The 17,586-nt window shown below is 45.1% G+C and overlaps 1 long non-coding RNA gene across 1 annotated transcript; it reads left to right on the top strand.

Moving 5' to 3' along the window:
* Positions 1-1,153: 1,153 nt before the first annotated feature.
* LOC117456715 (uncharacterized) lies at positions 1,154-5,149 on the top strand. The gene is made up of 3 exons (XR_004553280.1): positions 1,154-1,252; positions 4,730-4,927; positions 5,001-5,149. It is a non-coding gene; the product is annotated as an uncharacterized lncRNA (long non-coding RNA).
* The last annotated feature ends 12,437 nt before the right edge of the window (positions 5,150-17,586 follow it).

The following is a 17,586-nucleotide window of genomic DNA, read 5'->3' as shown; positions in this document are numbered from 1 at the left end:
TCAAATTGTCCACACATTTTTTAAGGATACAACGTTCAGTAGTTCAGTAATTGACAAAGAAATATTGATTATTGCAGCTTTAAAGAGGACATAATATGCTCATTTTCAGGTTAACATTTGCTTTTTTTGTTTCCTCTCTTTACATATTTTGAAAAAGGACTGAGAAGAGGGGAGCAAGGGTTTAGAAAAGAGGTGCAGTTGAGATGAAAAGAGTAAGAAATGCAGGTATGGCTAACCCTAAAATGGGTTACAATGGAAACAGTAAGAGAAAAGAAGATCTGGATGAAGGTGGAGGAGGGGAGAGAGAAAGGGGCCTCCAGGCTGGAGTTCAGACCCCGCTCCTCTCAGCTCTGTGGTTGCAATTTCCCCTTCTTCACTGTAACCCAAGCCCGGGCAGCTCGTATGAAAACACTCTATCTGTGGGCTTGGAACGCGCTTTGACGTCAAGAGGGTTTTCCCATGAGGCCGCGGGGACCCTTCTCAACAGCGCCGGCCCACGTCAACAGAGGTAAGTGGGCCAAATCTCTCTCTCTCGTCCAATTGCCAAATTACTAATACGCTCGGGACGTGCCTCTGTGGGCGATCTGGGGAGATTTAATGATGAATTCTCTGATGTATACGCCTGTGTGACTATTGCTTTCATATCAAACAATGACGTTGGAGTCGTGATCAGCTGCAAGTGCTCTGGTTTGTTATGGAAAAGTACCAGTTGTTTTTTAAAGGACTTCTCAGAAATCACTTATTCAGTGTTCGGTGCTGTGACTGTAAACATGGCTGTTTCCAACACTTCCTCGATCATTTTTCCACAAAGTGAGGCGGTAAATCACATGGAGGTTATTCAGACTTCTTACTAAGAAGAAGTTACAGGATTCTGTAGAACGTCACTGCTAAGTTCGGGTGACTTATTTTCCCCAACGCCCCCTCCAGAGGTAGTTTCTCGTCCCTGCTTTGAACCCGGTGGACTTTGACACGGATGCTGTTAGCAATTTCAGGTTCAAGTCCATCACAGCAGTCACTCACTCACACATGATCTCCTGTTCTGCGTAAAGCCAATAAAGGTCGGCCAGGTTGCGCAGGCAACACCTGTTGAGACGGCGTGCAGAAAGCAACACCACCCGCTAAACAACAGCAACTGAAGCCGCCACCTCTCATCTCTGCTGCACGCGGCGTGTTGCTCCATGCTAGCAGGGCGGGGGCAGCGGCTCCTCTGTAATCATGTCTCCTGCCTCCCGACAGACAGCTGTGTAACCAGGTGAGTCGCACAGCTTTCATCCTAATGACAACCCCTGGCTGACTGCTGTCAACGGGGCTAAAGGGGCTTAAGGCCAACTGCAGGGAGGATTAGGAGCAGGACGGGGAGCAGCAAGAGGTTTTCCATGCTGCTCTCGCTCGTCCTTACGTAACTAAATCTGGTGGGAGGATTCGCTCAGAGCGACGTAATCAAGGTGTTTTTCGCCAGATGGACATCGGACCAGGTGCACACTATGAAACACAACAGAGGGATGACTGACATTGAAAAACACACATATATTTAAATGTCAATATACGACTGAATCCAGCCACATGTCCCCTGATCAGCTCAGATCCTTCACTAAGAAGGAGCTGAGGAACATGTGTAGGTGCAAACTGACAGAGCGTACAGATGTACTGCGTGCCTGATGACTCAACCACCAAGAAAAGACCACTTTGGGTTCATCTTAGCTAATGATTTGGGACTTTCTTTGAGACTTTGAACTGCAGGGTATGCAGAAGAAATGGTGTGTGTTGGTTATGTATTCCTGGTGTAGAAATGAAAACCATTCTCTCATGAGGGACCTTTGGGATTTTAGCCGTTGCAGACCATTTACATGCACAAAATTAGAAAATAAAGTCAGTTTCAGCAGAATATGATTTGACGGATGACTAATAAATATAGAGCAAACCATATAAAGCAGGTGTAATTGATCGTCAGACGCTCAGTTGCATTATGAAAAGCTTAACAGCAAAAATATCAGCTACAGTTCAACACTTGTACATACAGTGTACATATACAGTGTGTACATGTTGAATAATATTGTACCTGTAACACTGTCTGGGTTGCAGACATTGTTAGCTTGCATTTCTTGACATTGTCCATGTGTCAGCCAAGCCCCCCTACTCTCCACACACACACACACACACACACACACACACACACACACACACACACACACACACACACACACACACACACACACACACACACACACACACACACACACACACACACACACACACACACACACACACACACACACACACACACACACACACACACACACACACACACACACACACACACACACACACACACTCTCCTACTCTGTCCATTTCTCGGAAGAGGCACAGGGGAGCTTTGGACAGAGCATAGGCCTTTCTCTATCTCACCCCCCCCACACACACACACACCACCGCCCAACATCCACCTCTCTTTCTCTCTGATCAACTGATTTCCTGACAAATAACAAATACTAAATCCTGATCATTTGAATATATAATAATTGATACATTCTACAAATATTTAACCTAAGATATCAACTGTGTCTGAATTCTTTCCTGAAGTGTTGGTGTGATTTCCTACATTCCCCAGAATGCCTTTCTCCAACCCTAACAGAACAAGACTGGCCTTGCTTTCAACACATAATTCACAGAGTCTACCAAAAACAGATGTGCACCCAGAAGGCACCATGTCAGTTTGTATGGCCGCATTGCATTCTGGTCAACCGAGGCTACTTTCAGTGCGAGAAATTAAACATATATATACATTTCAAAATAGTCACATGACAAATATAATGTTTGAGCAACCAGTGGATGGATCTGGTGCAGAAACATCAAAAGCATGAATGCCAACAAATATGAAATAACAAACAGAAAACCAAGCGGTTCAACGTTCCAAACTAAAAAGCATGATATGTATTATGGTGTGTGTGTGTGTGTGTGTGTGTGTGTGTGTGTGTGTGTGTGTGTGTGTGTGTGTGTGTGTGTGTGTGTGTGTGTGTGTGTGTGTGTGTGTGTGTGTGTGTGTGTGTGTGTGTGTGTGTGTGTGTGTGTGTGTGTGTGTGTGTGTGTGTGTGTGTGTGTGTGTGTGTGTGTGTGTGTGTGTGTGTGTGTGTGTCAGCCAAACACTTTGAGATCTGTGTTTAGTTTAATTGAGGATGTTCATGGACAGTTTCTTCAATGTGCGCTGTAATCTAGATGTTAGTTGCCTAACTCTGGCATTTTGGCATAAACAGTTACTCTTCTGGAGCCGTCTGCTGCAAGAGTTGGAGTTTAAAATGTAAGAACAGCTGCAGGCCTGTGCACACACACATACACAATAAAGTGTACACGCAACAATACTGCCCCCTGCAGACAGAAAGAGAGCTTCTGGACAGGCTAAATGAACATGTATTGTAAAAAAGTTGGATTTGTGTCCTGATGCATACACATACTGACGTGGAAGAAGTACTATATATTTATAAGTAGATATATTTTAATCAAGCTAAAGTAGTCCAGGTCTGACTTATCCAAATAAGTCAAATGAGAATAGGGTGAAAAGAGGTGGTGCAGTATGAGAAAGATAGAGCTTTTGGAACAGTAACGCATGGAGACATGTCACAGTAGAGGCACTGCATACAAATATGAACCTGGAAATGAGCAGAGTAGGGCCCTTTTGAAATTGCTTTCGAAGCATCACTGGTATCTTTGATTTTCTACCAACTTTAATTAAGCAGCGACACATGAATTCCTCCAGACCTGCTGACTTAACGTTTCTTGAGATTCTCACATCCTCTGTCAAGCTGAGAGACCCCATCAAAGCATCAAGCAGCACGTTTTGATGACTCCTCGCTCCATGTTTTACAAGCTGCGTCAGGAGGCTCAGCACTTTTTCACAGACTCATGTTCACCGCGGCTTTGAATGTCATTGCCGTCCCTGTGGATGCAATCTTATAACTGACTAATCTCAACAAAACTGCAAAGCTAAATTCAGCTTCATTCTGTCAGACATGTTCTAATCTAATCCTCGACTGTGAGATTTCTGAACAGACGTTTGATGCAGCTTGTTTCAAGGCTTGTTTCTGTTCTTGCATAATTACGAGATGTGGCGGTTTGCAGCATGAAGGCCGCGACAACGCGACCACCAGACTGAGGTTTATGATGCTTAGACTTACTAATTAACTGAACTTTTTTTTTGCCTTGGCGTCTACCCACTATCTTTTCAAATAAGGCAATTTAAGGACAACCAAATGACAAACATCAGTACAAAGAAAAGCCATATTGCTCATTTTAGATGTTCATCAGTTGCTGCCCAAAATGACAAACAAGCGAAAGTATTTTTGATTAACTGCAACGTGACACAGTTACCGCTTTAACCACAGTTAACTATCAAAACATGTTTTATACTCCTAATAAATGCTTAAACGTGGCTGCAGCGCCACAATGGGTTCCATGCAAAAGTCTAAATTGTTTCATTCAACATTTGACGCCGACAGGCAATATAAAAACATATCATTTTTATAGCTGGCTATGCTATTAGCTTGGAACGTGGTTGCTGTTACAATGCTGCAATAAAGGATGTTTTATTATGTATTGCAGACTGATGAGTGCTTCAGCCTGTTGCCACTTTAGGCCCTTTTTGATTTTGCACAGTAATGAAGTGCAAACAGTTGTTCAAAATGTGTGATTATCATTTGAAAACTCTCAGTCCGATTTGTTTCTGCTTTTTCTACAGTTCCTCCCGTCGGGTGAGTGGGTAGGATGTGACTGTTAGAGTCATAACAAGGCGGTGGAAGCGAGTCAGACATGGGAGCCAGCGGAGGAGCCCTGCTGCTTCGCCCACCTTCTGATGACTTTACAATGCAACACCACTAACTCCAACTGAAGGGGGACGGCAACATGCTGAGGAGCGCACAACAACAACAGACGACAGGTAACAACAACAATTGGCAGGAGGTGGAGTCGAGTTTGTGTGTGCATCCTTACATCTGCTGCTCCCACAACAGATCCAGAAATCTAAAGCACTTCAAGCCTGCTTCCTCTGGGGAAACCAAGCAGCCACTGATGAGCTCAGCAGGCGGCGGGAGCCTCCGGATCTACACATCTTTTTTATATAAATATGCAACGTAACCTTTCACAATGGTTCGTTTGATGTCTTAAGACAAGTTATTCCTCATTTTCTGTCCGGAATCACGTGTCCCTTTCAGCTCGCTACGATATTTTGAAAATAGTCCTCACAGAAAACAACTTGCCTACTTTTAGGCCACCAAACTATTTGGTTTAATATAATATTATGTTTTGGGATAAATAGCTATGGAACAGACGTTACAAATGTTAGTTTCTTCAAATGTTTCATGTTGAGCCATCTGTTGGAGAGTAGGCATGTCGCGGTGTGTGGCAACAAAATGCACATGCTGCGTCTACACTGCCGGAAATTAAACAACTTTTCCCCCTCAGCCAAATACAATAATAAAACGTTCAGTAATACTCTTTGGCATTTTAACTTTCTATGCTTTTTAATGCTTTGAAACTCCTGAATAAATACAGTGAAATGTATACGCAGTGGAACAGGAGCCTCTCCGATGAGAGCCTCCTTGCTCTCGGCCCACTGCAGGGGTCCCGCTGTGGTCGGGCCAACAGCAGGAATGCAGACTGGTATCCCAGGGGCAGTTGGTTAGAAATCTCTCTCTTTTTCCCTCCTTCATTTAAAAACAGTCCATGGCCTTGGAATGGCGTTAAAACAACAAGGCTGTCTTAAATTAGCCCATGTGCGAAAACCCAATTCAGCATTTCCTTCACGGTTCAACGACAGCGCCCACCCCCCCCCTGTCAAAACGCCTGTTGGGGTCTTCTGCAGGCCAAGGCTAAGTCATCCAAACAGCCAATGGATGGAGATGGAGGCCTGGCTTAGCCCGACTTGATGTCAGCTGATCCGATTTCCATCCCAGGCTCTGTCTTCATTTGTGCTACTTCACAAACAACGCAGCAACTTGATGCAACAGCTGATGCTTGAGTGCCGTATAGATGGAGCTAGATTTGGTCTTGAACTAAACTACTTAGGACCAGGATATCTAACAACATTCCATCGATGACTTCCGACTGACTGTTTGGACACGTTTCCATCAACTACGTTACCATCAACAACCTTTCCATCGATGTTTCATACATTTCCAATGATGGCTACTGGACTGTTTGGGCAACGCTTCATCAAAAACGTCATCATCTTCATTATGTCTTTATCACCTAATCTCCCCCTGGCATTAATAAAGTATTCTGATTCTGAAACTAAATAATACTTCGGAGCTGAAGCCAGTTTGGCTTTGCCTTCACCATCATGAACTCAATGCCCGATTTCTTGGATTGACACGAAGCATATTGTCAACTCATCAAAGACAGAGCAAAATGCTGGCGGACCTTCTTCTTCCAGATCTCTCCAGTGCTCCTGATGAAGATTGATGCGTCTGTGTGTGCCGTGACTGGGTTACAACGGGACGCTGATCTGGCTGATTTGCTTTACATCCAGGCTCGGTCCAAAAGCGTGCGTCTTTGCATGCTATCGTGCCGTGTCTGTCTTTCCCCATCTCTCACACAGTTGGATACAGACTTGGACAACTTTCCAAATGTCCTCTGTGGCTTCTGCATTAAAGTCAAGAACCGGCAGGCTTCTGACCTACTGACCATGACTCCTGTCGACGCCTTGTCCTCTGCACTAAGGACACAAAGGAGTTGAGACCTTGACAGCTTTTCACCAGGACCTTTCCCACCGCTCCTCTGAGATACTTGACTCCTCTTGGACTTCCTGTTCCTTCACTCTCTTTATCTTGCCATCTCAAGCCCGGATACTTCTCTCTAGAGTCCATATTTAAGGTGAAACGTATATGTTTAAATACACGGAGAGGTGACGCTAATGCAAGTGGGACTCAATCTCCACAGCCTGACCTTGTCTCCCGCCCTGACACCGAACTCTCATATTGCCAGGGCTCATTACAGGCTAAAGTAGAAGCAGCAGATCAAGGGAGCTCCCCAGCAGGTTAATTTCCTCCACTAACCAAATCTCCTACATCAAATGGATCATCTTTCACTCCACCTAAGCTCTGGAGCTCTGAAGTCTGCGCCTGAAACTCGGAGGACCTCCAACTTTTACTTTGAAGTCGAGGAAAATCAAAGCGAAATGTCATTCGAGCAACAATACCTTAAAAAAGGCATTTATAAAAGGGAGATAAGCTTATCAAATGGTCTGCAATTTCCTTATGAAAGATAGACTCCAGTATAATCTTGAAAGGGTTTGTGAATGACCCCCCTGTCCCATTTGAAATTGCAGCAGCAGTTCTCACTCATCATAGCTTTTTTTTTTTTGTGCTGAGTCACAGTGCAGTGCCCATACTTCCTACAATCAGTTTCAGCCATTGTGATGGACTTCCTGACCTCCCTCCCATAGTTTTTATGTCCTCTCCTTAAAATGTTCACTTCCCGGTAGCTTTAACGGTAATGCCGGGAAGAATGGAGGTCAGATCGGCCTCCACCTGACGCCCCAAAGCTTTTCACGGCCGTCGGGGTCCTGCCTGAACGACCACCTTCCTGTATCACATGCAAAGCAGCGATGAGTCATTCATAGGTGGGGCATTGGAGGAAGTAAGGGTGTGTTTCAGGGAAGTATTACGTACAACTTCCTCGGACAGGTTGTTCTCACACATCATATTCAGCCTATGACATACTTAAGGTTTCCTTCCCGGATGTCCCGAACTGATACATGATAAGGCTCAAGAAACAATACAATGGGATACAAATATAAAAGAATAGGATAATAATAGATTGTTAGAGGATATATTCTGCTCATTTTCAGGTTCATATTTGTATTTTGATAAGTTTACATGCCTGTTCAAAAAGCTCTTTATTTTTCTCATACTGCCTGTGCTGCAGCACCTCTTTTCACCCTCTGTCTGAAACCAGAGACCAGTCTGCTCTGATTGGCTGATGCTTGTTGTCTGTGTTGTTTGAAACATGCGTCACACTGGATACTTTGACTTTTCACTGCAAACCAAATCTACCTTAAGGTACAAATAAATAACCTGAACCTACATCGAAGAGAACATTTCATGACAGGAACAGTTGCGCAAAATTGAACTGAACAGCAGAGTCCCTCTGTGGGCGTTGGAAGTCTCTGTGATCTACATTTGGGCTCTCAGCAGTCAGAGAGTCAGAGTCTCAGAAAAGAGGTCAGCCTTCTGTTTGGATGATCGCTCGCTCCAGCTGATCAATGCTCTTGGAGCTTAGATGGCAGAATATTTTGAGATCAAAAGGCTTCCGCTCCAAAAAGTCTGAAATGTGTAACATCTGAGATGTTCCCCCTTCTTTTGAAACCGTAAAACTTTCAGACTCTATCAAAAGTGAAGAGCTTGGCTGGCCTTTTTAAGAGCCTGGAAACAGCCTGAAAGCTATTTTCAAAGACACAAGAAGAAGTGGATTTAAGTCCAAGCTTTTGAGTAACGAATGCTCCAATTTACAAAGTTTGTTTATAGTTCTTATGATTAGTATAAACATGGTACTGAGATAATTTCTTTGTGGACAGCCATTTCATTCTAACCCTCAGAGTTTAAAATAATAATGCTGATCCACGAGTCCGACTCATGCCAAGTTTTCTATTCAATGCCCCAGTCGTCCTGTTAAAGCAACAACTCCTCTTACGGCCCGTCCACACAGCGGCGTGCGTTGACGCTTGCCGGCTGGCGTGTCTGAAACTCGACCAACAACCAATCACATGAATCTCCCGCCCCAGACACACAAGCACGCGGTTTGATTGGCTAGAGCTTGTACTGGCATATGATTCGATTGGCTGACACCTCCATCGAGGCATCAAAAGTTGAACATTGCTCAACTTTTGAAGCGAGCAACGCCAGCAACGCTCCACGTCGCTTCCCACGATGCAGTTCGGCTAAAAGTGACGTCGCCCCATTCAAAGTGAATGGGCGGAAGCGTTGGAAGCTTCAACGCACGCCGCTGTGTGGACGGGCCGTTAAACTAAGGCTACTGGTTGGCCTGTGTGCAAGTAAAGTGAACCCTCTCACATCTTATAAATACTGTTTTTACTTATTTATTTCAAGGTGTGATTCTCTGCATGATTTGGAGGCAGCTGAAGAAATGTTATTAAACCCAAAACATTTCTACAACAACATGATTATAGGCTTTAATTACCACAGGCCTCGTTTCACAGGACATTGTGAAGTGTTTCGCCCTTCTGTGTGGCTCTGAAAGTGAACAACACCCTGCTACGTAGATCTAGATATACAGGAACCAGGCTAATAGAGGCAGATCGACAAGAATAGCTTCCATGTGTGGCTTATCTGCCCTACAACACAACAATGGAGCCATGCAAACTCCACTAGATTGAGATCTTTAGGAACAAATCTTGAGCTAATGACATCCCTTTTTTTGTCAGATATCTTCCTTTCCCTCGTGTCAAGGTGCTGCCTGAGATTCGTATTCTACAACAGTAAATACCCTACTGTTGAGTTAAAAATGGCGGTTGCTAACAAGGGTCTAAACCAGACGACTAAACGCCATCACGCCCAGCCTTAGCCACCTTTAGCTTAGCGGTGCTGACGTGAAGTCATGTGACGGTGTTGTAGTTCCTTTATAGCCATTAGCGTTAGTTTCAAAAATCACCGAGTGGGGTTGATATGTGGAGATGATCCTGCCGAACAAATCGGTAAGTATCATAAACGTTTCTTTGGATCTTATTATCTGCAATATTCGGAAATCCAATGGAAAATCTCATTGGATTTTGCTGAGGGAGCCCTTGCGATGCTAACTTCGTGTTGAACAACAACAATACGTCATCACTGCACCGCTCTCCTCTCTCTCAGTCGCCCATTCATCGAGGTTCCTTTTAGACCGCGGAAATCACTTCTTCCCTCCTCCAGCAGTGCTGAAAGATAACCTGGCCACCGAACACTTAGCTTCTCTGCCTCTGCTTTGCCACAGGCTACAGAGGAAGCTGCAAACAGCCAAGGTGTTGAAAGTCTTCCACCTCCCTTGCGTTTACTTCTTGGAAAAGCCCCCTGTGCCAGCCTCCAACTCTTAACAGGGCCCTACTGGAAGTGTGCGCCCAGTCCGGTAAATGACGTGAGAGAAGGTGGCACCGCCGGATAACGGATCCTCTGTAACAACCAGGAAACTCTTGACGACAGAGTCACCTGTTACTGAACGCACTGATTGCTGTCCCAAGTGTCCAATCATATTAAGGGCTGAGATAAAGAGAGGTATAGTCTGCAGCCTCAGCAGTTTACCGCACATCCACTTGGAGATTTGGCAGAGCGTTTTATATTATGCAAACTCATAGCAGACTGCCAGGTAGCGAAGGGAAAGGACTCGTCTTCTCAAAATGCAAAACAGGGGAATTACTGCACTTTAAAGTTTTGAAGAGGTCGACTTTAAAAGGCGTCCCCTGACTCTTGTAATCCAAAACCTTCGAATCTGTGACAGGAAATACAGTTATAGGTCCACCATGACGATCAATGGCGCTGCTGTAATCATCCCTGATGCAGCCCAGGAGTCTAGCAGCCGGGGGGGATGATGATGATACGGGATACGGACCACACACTTCCTGAAACACTCGCTTCATCAGGTAGATCCCTTTCTTGCAGGGATACCAGGTCAAGGATCTGGGATTTGTTCCACTCTTTGAGGAGGAGGAATATGGAGACAGAAAGGCGATGAGAGGAGCAGCTGTCAGGAGCTTCCTTTTTGACACACACACACACACACACACACACACACACACACACACACACACACACACACACACACACACACACACACACACACACACACACACACACACACACACACACACACACACACACACACACACACACACACACACACACACACACACACACACACACACACACACACACACACACACACACACACACACACACGTCTTTATCCGACTGCTCAGGGAAGATTTGGGAACTTGCAAAATAAGTTGAAATGTTTCCTTCTTTATATGACAGGTGCTTGTTTGCCACACACATCGTTATTTAATTGCTCCATGAAAAACGGCCTGGAGCTCTCCTGGGTGGGGTGATGATAGAGGGTAATTACGGACACGTCGCCAAATAAACTGGATTTCCTCATCCTCTCTTCCTGCCTCCTCTATCCCACCGCCCTCCCCTGACCCATGTGCCTGTCCAGCTGGGTGGAGGCAGGGAGGATGCACTGGGTGTGTGGACAGTGGAGTCATGGGGAGAGAAGGAGGGGAGGCTGGTTGTGTTTTGGCCCTTTTTCCGCCTCCTTCCTGTGGTTTTACGGCCCGGTTACCGGTAGCAACTCTCATCTGGATATAGGAGTGGACCCCTGGCAGATCTGCTGCAGAGAGTTTAAACGAGAGGGGGGAAATAGGAAAGATATCTCCAGCAGGGAGGAAGACATTTTGGGTGAAAAAAAGGCTCAAATAAAACCACTGTTCACAATGCATGCCCATCACCGGACAGCAGGGAGAGAAAGGATCAAACTAGGTAGACAGCTAGAGAACAAAATGAAAAAGAAAAGAAAAGCCAGACATTTCACCAACAGACAATATCCAGCCTCCTGTGAACTGAAGACAACTGAGTTACACGCAGCGCACCTGAAACCAATCAAGAAATTAGCCGAGCAGGTAGGAGACTACGAGTTAACGAGTTACCGTGGAAACCACACACATAGCTCAGCAGCACAGGGAAGCAAACACTCCACACACACACACACACACACACACAGCTTTTATTGCTTCATTACATGTGATTAAGATGACATTATCCTTGAGACAGTGTACAGTATGATATTTCAAGCGTGGCCCACAAAGCTGACTCCACAAGGCAAGAATTGCTTTGCACAGATGGAATTAAATATGACGTGGACCATTTTAAATAATGTATAAGTGCCCTGCAAATTAAATTCTCAATTCTATTATGGAGCTGCTGATACGAAGCAGCTGCAACACATGTCTCATACTGTCAGCAGGATGGATCTCATTATGGAGCACTGCCACCCAGGCTCCACATGGCACACTTAAAACATATATAGGATTTAAAGAACATATTATAATGTGCTTTTACTTTACAACATTTCAGAGGGAAGTATTATATTTTTTGTCGTATCCTGATTTCTCAATCCTGTCAAACTGAAGCTGACACACTGAAAGAAAGTACGAGGAAAGAGGGCAGGCGTCTGATCCATGCTGTGTGAATCACGCTGGGATGTTGTCAAAACATCTCTGTGTCTCTATGTGTGGGAGTGTGTGTGCGCCTGTAGGTCAGTGTGTGGGTGGGCCAAACTCCGAGGCAATCTTATTTTTCGCCATGTCGTCGTCTATGTATCGGTACATTATCCCATTGTGTACGCTTTTAGCTGCTTTTGACTTTGATCAGCCACAGCGTCTGGACTGAATGAGGCCACGGTGTGTGTGTGTGTGTGTGTGCGTTGATCCACCTCTACCTTTCTTTGCAGTAGTCACAGGCGGCAGGAATCGTAACACATGGTTGCGGGGGAAATTGTCCAACAACTTTTGTTTTCACAGCGAGTAAAGGTGGATAATTACTAAAGAAAAGCAGAGTGATCGATCTGTGGTTCAGACAGACGGGCAAAACTTCTGCTGAAGTGTGGGTGGAGATGTTTAAATACTGCGTGAATAATGAGATGGATAACAAGTGAGCAGGTGGAGAAGGTCAGGAGATGGGAATGTAAGGTAAGGCATTTAAAGGGGCTCATATGTGTGTGTTGTTCCTCGACTGTGACATGTTTACATGCTTTTAAATAATTGATTTGTTCTCAATTTATCCTTAGGTTTTACGCCCATCTTTAAAATGCTTTTTAAAGCCTTAAGTTGATGTGAATAAGCATCCATTTGGACCAATGACATCCACTCCAATGACATCATTCATTATTTTCGTCAAACTGCTATTTCCAAAATCAACAATGAAGGTGTCAGTAGCTCAGACACTTGTTAAGAAGGACTCGAGAAAAAGCCACTGAAAGCCACTAGTAGCCAGCCGTGTGTAATTCCTCACTGAAAGATCAATTGTGGTGTTTACTTTTTCATTTGACAGGTGTTTGTTTGGGCGCTCGCCTGCAGCCAGCAGGTCTTTGGTGAGCCTCTCCACCAGCGCTGCAGCATTCCCCCGCTGGTATACAGTGTATAAACATTTGGACTTCATTGGAGTAATTGTCCCGTCAAAGACAGATTGTGTGTCTGCTCCACATTTCCCTCTGCTCTCCTCAGAGAAGTGTGTCACCCAAAAAAATGGATTCAAACTCAAATCAGATCACTTTTTGTTTTTCCCTGCAGTGCAAATATTTTGGGAGTGGGGGGGGATTGGGTTTCACCGGTTTTTTTTTTTTTTTTTTTTTTACTCGCTCCAAATTGTCATATTGGAAAAGTGCCTCGACGTGGAGCCAGGAAAGTTTTCCCCTGAGCTGCAGGGTCTGTTTTTATGGTGCAGAGAGGCTAATTGGCTTTGCAGACGGCCTTTCCTTACAGTGACCCACGACGCTCACGGCCTCCGCAGCTCCACTACGGCCTATAGGAAAATGTGCGGGGTCATAATACCCTAAAGTCTCATACAGTAGCCTACTGTGTGTGTGTGTGTGTGTGTGTGTGTGTGTGTGTGTGTGTGTGTGTGTGTGTGTGTGTGTGTGTGTGTGTGTGTGTGTGTGTGTGTGTGTGTGTGTGTGTGTGTGTGTGTGTGTGTGTGTGTGTGTGTGTGTGTGTGTGTGTGTGTGTGTGTGTGTGTGTGTGTGTGTGTGTGTGCAGGGTAACTTAAAAAATGAGATCAGTAACAATTACTAGTTGCTGCCCGAGACACCTCAATTGGACTCCTTTGTTTCCTTCCGGAACCTAATGGCATCACGTCGTAACACTCTCGCTTCGATTGGCTAGCTCCAACACATTGAAGGGGATATAGGCTAAGGGGCGGGACAACTCAAGCGGTCTTTAAGACATTTGGAGCAGTGCAATAGTTGGATAACATAATCTGGACATGCAGAAAAGCCTTTTTTATTCAACCCTGTCCAAGCTTGACAGGTGAGGAGTCTCCACAGTGACCTCAGCAGCTTCTGGAAAACTCACATATCCACCCGAGGCGTTCACGATGTAAAAAACTGTGTGGGATAAGAGTGATGTTTTGTTAAACCCTTAATGTATTTCACTTGTCACTTCTGCCTGTCTTTGGCTTTCCGCACTGATAGAAACGGATTATCGTGTTATAAGTCTAAAAGCCGGTTCATTTCCAAACCTCCTACGTGAAACTGAATCACTCCTCAGGAGAGACATTTAGAGTCGGGGAAGGAGGAAGATTTGTTCCCATTTCATTTGTTTTACCCGCCAGACTCCCACTGACATGGCAGAGAACTGACACGGTGGCATTGAGTAATCCTCTGTGGGAGGCAAACCTTGGACAAATAATATTGAGCAGCATTTTTAAGCTAACCACTTATATGATGAAACCACCAACTTAACAGAAGGTGTAATGCTGCTGTGACTCAGGAAACACAGAGGCCGTTTCTCAATGTCGAGTAAAGCTGCTGCAGAGCCACTATTTCAAGTATACCACGTCATCGAGTGGCGCCGAAGCACTGTTTGAATGCATGTTAAATGCCCAGCATTCGGCGCCACTCGATGACGTGGTATACTTGAAATAGTGGCTCTGCGGCGGGTATACTCGACATTGAGAAACGGCCAGGGAGGGAGTGGGAAACAAAGATGGCCGTCGCAAATTAGCTGTGACCTGAGTCCATGGAGAGCAAGAAGTCCTGTGAGGCGAAGTGGACCAAAAGAGGGAAGGGAATAAGAGACCATGTGGGTCTGTGTTTAGCTTTGATGGTGTAAAAGGTTTTACTGTGTTTCGTTTAGTTTGTCTAAAGAGTTTGTGTTTCTGTGGGGGCTTTTATAGGGCTGTGTACATAAACAAAACATGTCGTGCACACACTGAAACACTGCAGAGTTTTAGTGTTTACTTCCTGTCTGTCTTCTTCTGCTGTTCCTTGCAGTGTGTTCTTCCCGTCTGTCTTCTTCTGCTCATTTCTCTGACGTACGTTTCCTTGTGTTTGAAAGTAAACAGATTTCCCGAGTTATCGCCTTCTCGCATTGCCTTCTAAGACAAACCAATCCCAAACATCACGATTGTTTATTCAACCAACAGATGTGTTCCCTCAACCTCGCCTCCTCCCTCTAATTGAGATGTCAAATGTCCTCTTGCTGACATGATTCAAGAGGAGAAACCGATTCCTTCCGTGCCTAATAAAAGCGTCACGTCTCATCAAGGGCACGTCAAATTGAGCGTGTGCTAAACAACACCTTGCACCATCTTGATCCAGATTGAATTATTTTAGCTTAGCCATTCTGTCAAATCGGCCTCAGCTGTGTGTGTATGTGAGGAGAGAAATGATGATGCGGCGAGAGTGTGTTTGCCAAGGTCTCGTAGCTCCAGCATGTTTATGAGCTCTGATCTGCATCCATATTTACACGGCGACATGCACACACACATTTGGATAAAAGTCTGCATGAAAATCCCCTGAATTTATCTCATTAATGTTGCTATAGCAACAGCGAGCTACACAGTGTCCGATAACCAGGAGCAGACAGCAGAGCCGCGCTGACTCTGCAGATATGGTCATCGACACTGGTTTCAAAGCAGCCAGCATGACAAGCTCTGCTCTGAATTATCAAACGACACAAGTCATTTAAATCAGTGGTATTTTTATGCTTTTATATAATTGACGATTCTTGCCTTGTTGCAGACTTGACTGGAGCTTTGCGTCAGTGAAATCATCCAGTCTCTATTTTCTGGTCCATTGCTATAAGAATGTTTTGACTTTTGACATGGTGCGACTGATTCTGGTGAAGATTTGTGGACGTTTTTAACCCAATTTCAATATAAATGATGAGTCATTCTGAACCAAATGCGTTAAATAATCTTGCTCCAAAACCTTCATTCTATGGTGTCCAATCAAACAAAGCACCTACTCGGATTGGTTTTCTCTGTGTAAAACTCAAACAATGCTTATGTTATTAATTGCGACCCCTCATTGCAACTTGAGCTCAACAAATGAGGACATGTTCACTTTACTGATTACTGAGCACTTTTCTAAAATGATGTTGCCAATGAGCGCGCTTACGGTGTCCTTTGAGCAGTTTAAGAAGCTCATAAGTCAATCATATTTAACTTTTGAACCCAAAACAATGAAAGCGCTTAGTGTGTCTTAATCAGTGTGTGTTCATACTAAAGTGTGGCCTCACGTGTGCATGATTTGGACGCTTGAGAGTATTGTTTGTGCAGACGTGGCTCTGACCACCTCTGTACAGCTGCTTCACACTGATGCACATCTGGGACGAGTCTGGTGGCGGTTAGCATGTGCACTCACACACACTCACACACTGTAAATCCCGTTACACATCCATACATGCAGGAGACATTTCCACTACGAGGAGAAAGGCCTACCTCAGCGGTGTGCGATTCTTTTTGTACCGCAAACCCTTTTTCATTTCTGTGAACAGGTTTCGAGGAACAGCAAACCGCCTTTCCTCCTCTCTCCTCTTCCCCTCCTTTTTAAAAAATCCATTCTGCTCCATCAGTGTTGATCTGCCACAGTCAGACTGACCCACTTGGAAGAGGATCAGCGCCACACACACACACACACCTTTTAGCCTCGTCTAGACCAGTCTAGCCTAGACACACAGAGAAATGCTTGGCTGCATGGTCCACTCATTCGTCAAATGCAAATAATCCAGAACTCTGCTGCCCGCACCAACCCATCCGACCACATCACCCCCATTCTCCCTCAGCTACACCGGCTTCCTGTACGATACCGTATTGACTACAAAAACCTTCTACTCATATATAAAGCTCCCATCTACATCACCGACCTCCTTCAGGAGTACACCCCCCCCCGCTCTTCGTCCGTAGGACTTCTCACCGTCCCAAGCTCTCGCCTCAAAACCACGGGTGCTCGAGCTTTCAGCTGCTCGGCTCCCAGACTCTGGATCTCCCTGCCACGACACATCCGACAGTCTGATTCCATAACGACATTCAAAACCCACCTGTTCAAACTGGCATTTTCTTTATAAACTGTACCCTGTGTCCTTTTGTGTCCATTTCCTGTTGTTTGTCTTGTCTTGTCTTACCCCGGCTGATACTTCACTAAATCCACTGTTTTAATTGTTCCCTATATGCCCTGTAAGGTGTCCTTGGGTGCTATGAAAAAAAAAAAAAAAAGTATTATTATTATGGTCAGGCATTGACATGCGCTGCTAACTAGATACTTGAACTAATCCATGAACGCAGTCGTGCACACACACACCATGTGTTGCCCTCTCATCTGAAGCACAGGGCAGCCCGTCAGTGTGTGAAATGAGCTGGAAAAGAGCAGAGACAAGGAGCGGAGAAGCGGTGGAGAGAAAATCATGGAGTTCTCCCAACAATCGCTGCCTGACAAAACGGTCTCTGCTCCACCGAGCCTCGCAGAAATGCAAATATGTCTGAAAAGCATCAATGTGGGCACTTTGGGCCGTCTTTCTGCAGGCTGCGCGAGCGGGGTGCTGGCCTGATTGCGGTG

The sequence above is a fragment of the Pseudochaenichthys georgianus genome, chromosome 2, assembly GCF_902827115.2.
Source record: "Pseudochaenichthys georgianus chromosome 2, fPseGeo1.2, whole genome shotgun sequence".
NCBI lineage: Eukaryota > Metazoa > Chordata > Actinopteri > Perciformes > Channichthyidae > Pseudochaenichthys > Pseudochaenichthys georgianus.
This window is presented reverse-complemented; position numbering and strand designations above follow the sequence as displayed.